The sequence below is a fragment of the Rhinopithecus bieti genome, unplaced genomic scaffold, assembly GCF_001698545.2.
Source record: "Rhinopithecus bieti isolate Rb0 unplaced genomic scaffold, ASM169854v2 scaffold_1887, whole genome shotgun sequence".
NCBI classification, from domain to species: Eukaryota; Metazoa; Chordata; class Mammalia; order Primates; family Cercopithecidae; genus Rhinopithecus; species Rhinopithecus bieti.
Genome location: NW_016803685.1, coordinates 1,804,346 through 1,816,573, shown reverse-complemented (window position 1 = coordinate 1,816,573; position 12,228 = coordinate 1,804,346). Strand labels below are relative to the sequence as shown.

Sequence of the window (12,228 nt, the reverse complement as noted above, 5' to 3'; positions counted from 1 at the left end):
ACAATGGACTTGAGCCTCCTAAAAAAATACAGTGCAAGCATATGCAACTTATAGTTGATAGAGTGAAATCAAGATGAAGAAAAAAAATACAGGAAAATCTTATTTTGTAAGTAAAGTATGCAAAGTGGTTTTTTATAAGATGGAATTTTAGAGTCTCCTTTTATTTGATGTATTTTTTGATTTCTAGTATTTGTAAGATTATCTTTAAGTCATGATTTTATACATATGGAACTCAAAATTGATAGTTGACAAACTAGCTTTTACAGTTTAGTTTATGTCCATCATTTCAAAAAGAAAAAATCATATAATGAAGTAGTTATTGGAAATACTTTCCAATATATAACAATCATGCCATCAGTTTGTGAATCTGAAATCTGTAAGTGGTATATATGGAGAGAAAGATACTCTAAGGCAGTTGATATTTGATTCTGGTAACGAATCAGAATTAACTACTTGTTAATTCTGGCAACTTTAAACAAACAAATCTGACCCTTTATTTGAATTTTCTGGTATATCTGGCACAAGTCATAGTGTTTTTGATGACTGTAGTAGATGCTTTAGGTCACTTACACTCTTTCTTGACAGAATCTCTACCCCTCTGTGTGTGTCTATCTGAATTCGTAATTCGAGTTAATAAGATTGAATATTTCACAGTGTACAGTTTTTAAAGGCAAAGTCAAGAGTGAAACAGTGAAACATGGTTTTTGCTTATAATTACTACTATAGATTATTAAACTCTTTACTGATAGATGTTGTTATAGAAAGAATCAGAATTTATTGAGTAACTTCTAGGTCATAGGCATTCAGCTAGGCACCTGGCAGATACATTACTTTATTAAAACAGATGGTGTCATCAAGATTTTACATATAGTTTCTAAGAAGTTGAAAAATTCTTAGACACAATTTAAAGATAAAATAACGAGAAACTAGCTAGCATTAACAATGGACTACAATAATCACTTCTTTGGACCATACTGAGCTGTGTGTATTTGCCCATCTGAATATACTTAGATGCGCTTGGATCCTGGAGGGGAGGCTTGTTTAGAAGTCACCTGGATTCTTCTAGGGAATTTTTCAGCATTTTCCTTGTGATCTTATGACCTTGGTGAAACTCTTGAAACAATAATAAAGTCGTTTTTTTTTCTTTCTTTGAGACGGAGTCTCACTCTGTGGCCCAGGCTGGAGTGCAGTGGCGCAATCTTGGCTCATTGCAACTTCCACCTCCCAGGTTCGAGCGATTCTCCCGCCTCAGCCTCCCGAGCATCTGGGACTACAGGCATGTACCACCACCCCTGGCTAATTTTTGTGTTTTTCCATAGAGATGAGATTTCACCATGTTGGCCAGGCTGGTCTGGAACTCCTGATCTCAGGGGATCTGCCCGCCTCAGCCTCCCAAAGAGCTGGGATTACAGGTGTGAGCCACCATGCCCGACCACTTTTGTTCATTTTTTAAGTGTTTTACGTTTTTACATTAAAAGCATGTAAATTAAGTTCCTCCCTTCACCAAAAAATTGTCTAGTGTCTTTTTCCACTTCTGTGTTGAATTTTTTAGTATAATGCATTTTGTTTCTTCATCTCTGCCTCATAAGAAAAGGAAAAAATGTTTAGCCTTTCCTAAGTGACTTCATTTTTTATCTGTTTTAATGTTTTGCATCGTGTTATAACTGGGCTTTTAAGTATACTCAAAATAGGTTAAAAGTAGGTGAGTTAAAGGTTTTAAAATCAGATAATGGACCCAAGTTTTGGTAATTCACAAGAGATAACCATTTATTTTTATATTTTTAATGTAAATACATGTTTCTGTACAAAATTAAAATTGCTCTGTATTTGCAGATTTGCATTATCTTTTACTGTAATTGACATTTTACTTAGAATTTGTTTTAAAAGATAGTTTTAATACCTGCATAGCATGTTAGTGGATATGTTGTACCTTTGAAAGTGGACATATAGGCTGTTCCATACTTTTTATTAAAACACCCTTGTACTTTTTTGCCTCTCAAATTATTTTCTTAGACTAGATTCCTAGAATTAGAATTATTGGGTCAAAGAAAATGTTAAAGCCTATTTACATTATTTGCAAATTTCTTCATCTAAAGGTGATATTAACTTAAACTAACATTAATTATATATGAGGCTGGGTGTCCTACTTTTTCCCCTACCAGCATATTATTTTTTAATTTCACAAGATTAATTTGATAGGAAAATGTCTATTATTTTAATTTCTGTTAAGATTTAGTTTGCAGTCTTTAAATGTTTATTTGACAGTCACAATTCTCTAAATTGCTTACCTGCATTCTTTCTGTTAGGATGTACAATAATTTTTATAAAATGGGTAGTAAGGATATTAATATGCATATTTTGGATGAGCCAAGCCTTCAGCTTTATTCATGTATGTTAGACAGGTCAGTTTTTGGAAAAGTATGTTTAAATAATCTATCTTTTTAAATAATTGATCTCAATCCCAAAGTGTTCATTTGTACGACATGAAGACACTATTTTCTTCTTCATACATTTGGTGAATATTTGATCTCAGTTTCCACCTTTCTTTTTGCTTTTTAAACATTGTTTACAGTGATACCCAATATTGCATACGTGAGGACATGCCTTTTAGAATAGTAACTAAATCTTTTCCTCTAATTATTTAATCAGATGACTTCAACAAACTAGTATTGATGGGATTACCTTCCTGCTCAGTCTTCCTGAAACAGTACTTGTTCAAAATGAAATAATTGAATTTGTTTCAAAATTTTTGTAAGAACACAAATATAAGGTGATACTCTTTTGCTAAATATTTGTGGGGGGCTTCACTTTACCTTGTATGATTTTTTTATTAGATCTAGCTACTTGACTGAATTTAATTACTTTAGAATCAGTACTATAAATTTGAATTGATTTATTTTACACAGTACTTTTTTAAGACTAACATTTATATCTGGCTTTTCTGTTTCCTTCAATGCTAGGTATCATAGTGTCTCAGAAAATGTAATTTGTTCAAAGAAAGGAGACTGAGTACTTTGTAATGAGTTTAAAAATCTGACATCTAAATACATAATCACAAACGTGGCAGACTATTAGTCATTCACATATTCTGTTTCAAAGAACATGGTGATCAAAAATCCTTCAGATTATAAATTGAGATATCATTATAATCGTTTTCTCATGTTAAGAGGTGTAGTTAATTTATTAAGGGGTAGATCATTTAGAAAAGTTGCTGGAAGTAATTTTCATGAACATGTTGTCTGCATTCTAAAATTAGGAGAGAGAGTGTGTGCAAAGAATATTTATCTTAGAGCTTTCCTTGTATTTCAGATTGAGGAACAGGCATGCTCATCATAAAGTTTTTAAAAGAAAGGCAAAGCATATCTTTTGTAGGAAATCATTGACGTTAAAATAGTTATCATTGTGAACAGATACATTTATTCATAAAGGTAAACATGTAGGTCTTATAGAACATTATTTCTCAAAATTTTGCTGCACATTGAAGTCACCAGATTCTACCCCAGACTGAGAATAGTTGGAGTGGGTCACAGGCATTGCTATGTTTTTAGGATCTCAAGATGGTTTTACTGTGTAGCAAGAGTTGAGAATTACTGATAGAGAAAAGATCTCGTAACTTAATTAATGTCATTTAAATCTATTTTGGTACAGTTTTGCTGGCACAATTTTAATTAGCTGTTAAACTGAATTTTTTATTTTCTATATATTTGTGATACATAAAATTAACTGGAAAACTTATTTTGATTTTCTTTCTTTGTTACATTTATATGGGTTATTCATTTGGTAATATTTATTAATTTATTATTAGAGATTTAGGCTGTACGCTAATATAACGAATCCCATACACCTGTCATCTTGGTTCAATAGCGCTGACACTTAGTTTTATCTATTCAGTTTTTCTTTTGTATTCTAAAGCAAATCCTTGACATTATGACATGTCTTCTCAAATATTACCATAGTGTCTCTAAAATAATTACATTTTCTTTCCAAACCATAATATGATTATTACACTTAATCAAAATTGACAGTGATTTCTTAATGTCATCAAATACCCAACTCACATTAAAATTTCCCCAATTATCTTGAAAATGCTTTTAAAGTTTGATTTGTTCAGAACAAGGTCCTGTGGAGGGCCACACATAGCATTTGGTTGTTTTATCTCATTAGTCTGTTTCAGTCTGTAATAGTCCTCTGCCTTTCTCTACTCCCAATCTCATGTCCATTTACTTATGAAGTGACATGGTTATCCTTTTAGAAAGTTTCACAGATTAGACCAGCCTTGCTGTTTCCTTAGAGTGTCATGTTAACTTGTTTTTCTCTATCTGCTGCGTTTCTTATATAAACTTAAAGTTAGTTCCAAAGGCTTGATAAGATTTAGAGCCTTTTTTGTTTTTTTTTTTTTTTCTTTTTTTAAGTGCTTCTTGTGCTTCCTATTGTGTCTCAGTAGGAGACATCTAATATCTGGTTGCCACACTTTTGGTGATTTTAATGATGCTTTAAGACTGTTTGTGGATTTGGGTGTTGACATTCTGGTCCTTTTGTTACATTTTTTTCTGCTAATGATTTTAGTAGCTAATGGTTGCTGCCTTAATTAATTTCACTAGTGGGTTGCAAATATTGCTTTTTCTCCCCTAATTCACATATTCCTTCTCTACATTAATTAGCTGAAAATCTTTATGAAGTAGAATTTTCCTTCATCAACTAGAATTACCAACCTTGTAATTCAGTTTGTGTAGGACAATTAGTTAAATTCTTGCATGTATTTACTAATTTTAAGTTTTTGCCCAGCTTTTGTTTTCAGGTAAGTACTTAAACCAGCTTATGAACAGGTACATTATAGATTCTTCCCACTGTCTGCTTTAAACTTTTGAAACTGTCAGTTGTTTGCAGGTTCTAGTAGCCCAGAGTGGTTTGAAATTGTGACCTTAGCCCAGATGTATGTAATTATTTAATTTGGCCTTGAACAATGGCCCAAAAAAGGAAGGGGGTAGGGTGGATAAAGGACTAAGCAAAATTAATTAAAATTTAGAAATCTGGGCCGGGCGCGGTGGCTCAAGCCTGTAATCCCAGCACTTTGGGAGGCCGAGACAGGCGGATCACGAGGTCAGGAGATCGAGACCATCCTGGCTAACATGGTGAAACCCGGTCTCTACTAAAAATACAAAAAACTAGCCAGGCGAGGTGGCGGGCGCCTGTAGTCCCAGTTACTCCGGAGGCTGAGGCAGGAGAGTGGCATAAACCCGGGAGGCGGAGCTTGCAGTGAGCTGAGATCTGGCCACTGCATTCCAGCCTGGGCGGCAGAGCAAGACTCCGTCTCAAAAAAAAAAAAAAAAAAAAAAAATTAGAAATCTTTCTCTCAGAAGGAATTCATGCCCATAAATGGAAGACCAGGATACATTAATATTTTCTCAGTAAATACCAATAGATGATAAATCACTTTTCTTGTATACATCATTGTGAAAAAAACCCATCCAGGTGTGCATGTGAGCTATTTATTCATTGAGAGGATTTAGATCTCTTAGGTGTTTTTTGTTGTTGTATGTGTACTTTTGTGTAGTCTCCTGTTTATTCTTTTTGAATAGGATGATATGTACAATTTAAAAAGCCATTTGTGAAATGTGGCTTTCTTAAATACATTATTGCTTTTCATCTACAGTGATGAAGGAAAAAACTACAAAACTAGACAGATTGCATATTAGTACTGCAGTAGTGAGGTAATAGAGCAATACTCATATTTTCTTACAATATATATAGGTAATGCCTGTGTTCTTTACTTTTATGTGTTTGTGTGTGTGTGTGTGTGTGTGTGTGTTTAAACAAGATTCATTCTAGTCTTTCAGATATAATTTAATAAATTTAGGCTGTTCAGAGTTTCCTACAGAGATGAATGCTGCTTCTAAGGTTTTGGGTTTCTTGAACCAGAGCTTAGAAAGAACAAGAATATGGCATGGTATTTTTGTGGTTTAGTAAGGCTACTTTTAGTTAATTATTGTGATGTAGGCCGTTAAGTAGACTTTTCTAAAACGAAACCCCAGTGAAAAGGGGTTTGGAAGATGCATATATACTGGTTTCTAAGAACTAGGCTTTTTGGATCATTGGTATTGGTAGAAGGGATTTGCTGTGTTTTCTGCCACCATTAAATCTCTGAATAAAGTTTGGCTCCACTATCAAAATGCTTAGATAGATCCCTTTGCAATAGTTGCCACCCTAGGAATAGCTCGAAAATTATTAAGTTAATACTAGTTCCTTAGATTCGACCTCTATTCCTTGGAGTTTTTTGTTTTTTGTTTTTTGTTTTTGAGACGGAGTCGTCTCGCTCTGTCGCTCAGGCTGGAGTGCAGTGGTGCGATCTCTGCTCACTGTAACCTCCGCCTCCTGGGTTTACACCATTCTCCTGCCTCAGTCTCCCAAGTAGCTGGGACTGCAGGTGCCCGCCACCATGCCTGGCTAATTTCTTTGTATTTTTTTAGTAGAGACGGGGTTTCACCGTGTTAGCCAGGATGGTCTTGATCCCTGACCTCGTGATTCTCCCACCTGGGCCTCCCAAAGTACCGGGATTACAGGCGTGAGCCACCACGCCTGGCCTGCTTAGAGTTTTTTATGTCATTATTTTGTGACACAAACGTTTAAAATACTGTAGCTTAGAATGAAATGTGTCAATCCTAGGAGCCAAAAGTTTGCTGAATATGAATACTAATATTAGCTAACCATTTTTGTGTCCTGTTTCAGGCACTCAGCTGTTCTTAGCCCTTCACAAGTAATATCTCTAAATGTAGTTACCATTATGGATCCCATTTTACAGATTTGGAAAGTAGGGCAGAAATAACAGTTTGCTCAGATTCCTTTAACTTTTGAGTGACCAAGCCCTAGCACTCAAAGCCAGGAAGTCTAGTTCCAAGGTCCATACTCCTAACTAATAAATAGTGGAATAAAATTAGATTAGCTTGACATTTTAGCTTGTTGTCTTCTCCCCTGTAGAATAGTTATCAAGAATAATAATATACATGTAGTAAAAATGTAAGTCCCATCATTTTAGCTTTCTTTTCTTTTTTTTTTTTTTTTTTACATAGTAAGATATTTTTTGTTACCAAGTCCATTCAGTATTTAGCCTGATTATCTTATTGATTAAAAAATGAAAAGTGAGTGTTGTTCATACATTCATTCAAAATTGGGTACAAAACAAGGGTAAATATGTAACATGCAAATAATAAACTGAACTTATATTTTTATCTTTTGACAAACAACACGTTAAAATTTATGTCAATCTAATTTTTTCAAAATCTTTTTCTATAATATTTTATTAAGACTAATTATAGCAAATAGTAGCCATAAAATTCAACCAAAAAAGTTATCTACTGCAGGACATATTTGAAAGCTATCCCCCAAGAAAGACCAAAGTAATCACATGTACATAAACATTCTAGTCTTTCTCAGAAATATTAAAAATATATAGATTTTAAAGCACATTGCTGAATGCCATAACACCAAAATAAAAAATACATGTTAATTAAAAATTAATATTTTATTTTCAACGTAAATCAGAAATACTTGGTCAGAGGTCACTACCTGTCCTAACTGTCCCATAACTTTGACTTTCTCATTTCATGTGTTTTAATATCTAAGAAGTAAAAAATCGTTGGAGTGTGCTTCTTTGTATGTACAATTTTAAATGATGTTGACCTCTTTGGATTATTGAACTGTCCTCTACTTTGCTATAGCTGAATTTTAAAATGTTAATTTTAAGTCTTAAACTATGTCTTTTGGAAGAAACATTGGAAGAGCTAAAGTAGATAGAGTTTATTTAAAATTTTTTGACACTGGATAAAATTTTTACTTTTGAGTCACAAATTAATTTGAAACTGTGTCTTTTAGAGAGCGTATTCAGCTCTTAATTCCATTATAAGTAATAGTTGAATGAATGTGTTTTACATCTGGAATGATTTTTATTATCTGAGTAAAGGAAATATGTTTGATGGTAGTTGGATACTTTGAAGGTATTACGGGTTACAGATGAGAAAAAAATGTTACTGCATGATTTCATGTTTACATACTGACCAGCATTTTCAATGAAATACGCTTATTACAATAGGACTATAAAATGTTTTTCAAAGGTTTAATTATCCAGGGCAGATAGTTAAGACTATGTGATCATCCATTAAAAACTTTTCACATGGTCTTGCTTAAATGGATCCATTATGTTTACCCATTATATTGTTCTTATCTGTAGTTTTAAGAAATTTACTTCATTTGTTAATACTTACTTTCCATTACCTTCCCCTTTTCTATGACAGTCTGTTGATACTTGAAGACCTCTCTTGTATTCATCTTAGAGTTAATATTTTTAAGGCCAAACAGCCTAAATTCTATGGTAATCAACTCCAACCTTGCATAATTAAATCTTCTGCATAAAGATAGGTTTAAATCAAATCAGATTGCAGATTTTATTAAAGAAATTGTTTTTAAGAGTTGACAAATATATATTGTATGGCTAAAACAAAGAAAATACTTCTTTTGCTTCTGCATTTAGTAGAAGAAAAACTATATATGTTTGTGACCAAAGTATAAAAGGTGATTCTTTTCAGGGAGGTAAAGGTTATGCAGAAGATTTTCACTAGCAGCTCTAAACGGCTACCCTCAATTAATTGCCATGAACATTTCATAGCCCTGGAAGGATGTTGGCTCACTTCAGTGTCATCCTGGTTTATTCATTCATTGTATTATTCAGCAGTCATTTTAACACTATGCTAGACACTTCAGGGACTCAGAAGAATAACAGAGTTTCTGTTTTCGTGAAGCGTCTCATCAGAGACAGCAAACATATGAGTTAGATCTAACTGGATGCAAACTGAAATATATAGTGGAGTTAGTGTGGTTATCAGCACATAAATGAGTGATCCATCAACAAAAGGAGAAATTGGCAGGGTTTTATGGGCCAAAAACATAGCATGATTAAATGTGATAGAGTATATGTCATGTTTTAGGAGTGATAAACATTCAGTTATGTGTGACGAATAGGATAATTGAAAAAATAGGAAAGGTAATGATGCCAGAAAGTATTATGGGACAAGATCTTAAAACCGATGTTATCCAGGGAGTATGAATTTTATATGGGAATTCTTAAACTCCTTTTTGACTGGAAGATGAGCGTCTGAGTATCTGCGACTATTTGATGATATTATGTACCAAGTTTTAGATGTTCGGCTTTTTTCAGGTTATCAAAGTGGGGGATGAGTTAAGAACCATTGCTGTGAAGGATTCATCAACTATTTTTAGGCAGTTGGGTAAAAATGACCAATTTAGTTTTAAGAAACCAACTGCGGCTGCAGAGTATGTTGGAGAAGTGAAAATGGAGACTAGAAAAAACAGGTAGGAGACTCTTAGTTTAATTAATATGTAATTATACATCTAAGCTAGGAATGTAAAATGAGAATGCAAAGTAAGAAATCTGGGAAAATTTATATGTAAAAGTAATAGGACCTGGCATCTTATTGATATGATAGCTTATGAGAAAAATGTGGAGGAGTCCACCGGACAGTAGGAAATTCAGCCTAAGACTTGGACAAGAGTTCTGTGGAGTTGTGTATTTAGAGGCCAGAGATGTGATGTTTAAAATTTTGATTTAAGATTTCCCAGGTATAAGAAAGCAAGAGGATTAAACTTTAAGCAGTGCATATTTATGTTATAGATAAGATAAACAAGAAATCTAGCAATCAAATAAATAGGATTAAAATTAGTAGTGATTCTTCAGTACAGTGTAGTTACATAAGATTATTCACAAGAGTGTATAAATCAAATTACAATGAATTAAGGATATACACGTGATGAGAAAGTAACTGTACTGTTTGAAGAAGTGTGCCATAGAAAAGAAGAAGAAATAGGATGGTAGTTCAGGAGTAAAGCAATGGGGGGAATGTTTGCAGTGAGGCAGTATGTATAATCATTTAAAACATGGGCTTGGAGTCCTCTCATTTCCACGTTTGGACATAATGATAATAATACCTTCCATTTAAGGCTGTTGTGAGGATTAAATGTGTTAATGTGCAAAGAACTTTGTACAGTGCCTGGCATATAATAAATGCTCGCTACCTATTAACTAGTAGTTGTTTCTAAGGCTAGTTTAAGTCCTAGAATTGATTGTAAGGATTAGATCAGGAGTATAGTGGACATGTTGGGATTTAAATATAGAGATATTTTTTAGGACCATTGTTAGAACCAGAAGAGATTTTTTATCAAGTTCACAAAGAAATGTAGGTGCATTGGCTGGGCGTGATAGTTCGCACCTGCAATCCCAGCACTTTGGAAGGCTGAGGCAGGAGAATTGCTTGAGGCCAAGATTTTGAGACCATTCTGGGCAACCTCGCAAGGCCCTGTCTCCACCAAAAAAAAAAAAGTAGATGCAGAGCTGGAAGCAGTACCGAAATCATCAGTGTTACAGTCATTATTCTTTCCTGTCACCATTATATGTCTTTATGAAGCAAGGGAGAAAGAAGAACAGATGAAAGAAGTGAGGATTTTGAAGTTGGTTGAAAAATTTGATTGACTGATCTGAATATTATAAGACACTTGCTTAACAAGTTGAAAGTAGGAAAGTAGACTTAAGACTCTCTTGGATTTGGGGAAACTCAAAAATGGACTGGAAATTCAGCTAAAAGTGGTTAACAAAATATTTCTAGAATTAGCATTTGTGGGGTTTGTGTGTTTTCACTCTAATATTTGTCAAGCCCAGATGAAAGCATAGACAGAATATAAGACTGGATTTATCTAAGTCTGAAATTGTGTAACATTAAAGAAATAGTAGCAAATGAGCAGAGTGTTGGCCCAAGCTTAGGCTCTATGGTAAAGTCAAGTCAAGGGAGAATAGAAAGGGGGTCACCGTAAAGGTCAAAAGTGGGTTTAGTGGTTGTGTGGGAATAGGAGGATCAAGAAAAGAAAGAAGTTAGGAAAGGAGATATAAGTGTTGAATGACCATTACAAAAAGAGACGGAGGAAAGAAAAAATCAAGATGTAGCAAAAGAAGTTGCTAATATGGATGGATGTGGTAAAAACCATTAGAATAGATGTTTTTAAGAAATCATGAGATGAGAGTCTTGAAAAAGTCATAGGTTGATGCAGGGAATGGAGAAGAAGGAAATAAAGCCAGATGCTGAAGTCTTTATGTAATGGGAGGAGATGTTCCAGTAATCCAATGGCTATTTTGATGGGAAAGAGTGTGGTATGATTAGGTGGCATTGACATCAGAAACCAAACTTACTGATGGTGGTAGAACAGCAGTTTGAAAGTAACATTGGGTGGTGAGGTGGAGTGATGCATGATGCATCCTTATTCTTTCCTTTGGAGGAAAGTTGAGGGAGACCAAAATGACTTTTGAGGGGATTGTGGGAGTTCCATTAGAAGAAAAGCAAGTTTTTAATTAAAAAGTTAATCTAAGGAACAGGTAGAATAAAAGTGTAGCTGTTAATGGTAGAAGAGAATGGATTCCATAAGGCAAAATAAGAACGAAGGGAAGGAATGGTGGAAGAGAAAGAGGATTTAATTGTTTCAAGAAAGAATAGCAGGTGTCATGCTTATGAAAAGTAAAATTTTTATTTTCAAATCAGGAAATAAACTATGAAATGTGCCTTCCAGACCCCTTGGTATACATGGGAGATTGGTTCTAGGACACACACAGTCCCACTTCCACCCCCTACCCCTGCCCCCACACACCCCCTGGATACTAAAATCCACTGATGCTCAAGTTCCTTGTATAAAATGGTATAGTGTTTGCATATGACCTATACACAACCTCTTATATGTACTTTAAATCACCTTTAGATTACTTGTATTATCCAGTACAATATAAATGCTATGTAAATGATTGTTATACTCTATTGTTTAGGGAATAAAGTACAAGAACAACTTTCTATACATGTGCAGTACACCATCGTTTTCCCCCCAAATATTTTTATCCAAGGTTGGTTGAATCGGAACCCAGAGATACAGAGGACTGACTATACTTTAAGAATTAGAATTAGCCAGGCATGGTTGCAGGCGCCTGTAGTCCCAGCTACTCAGGAGGCTGAGTCAGGAGAATGGCGTGAACCCGGGAGGTGGAGCTTGTAGTGAGCCGAGATCGGGCCACTGTGCTCCAGCCTGGGCGACAGAGCGAGACTCCGTCTCAAAAAAAAAAAAAAGTAGAAGGCGCTGCCAGGCGCGATGGTACTTGCCTGTAATCCCAGCACTTTGGGAGGCTGA

The 12,228-nt window shown here is 34.5% G+C and overlaps 1 protein-coding gene across 1 annotated transcript in view; it reads left to right on the top strand.

Moving 5' to 3' along the window:
* The window catches only part of PTBP2 (polypyrimidine tract binding protein 2), a 93,979-nt gene that overhangs the window by 64,042 nt on the left and 17,709 nt on the right, over positions 1-12,228 (top strand).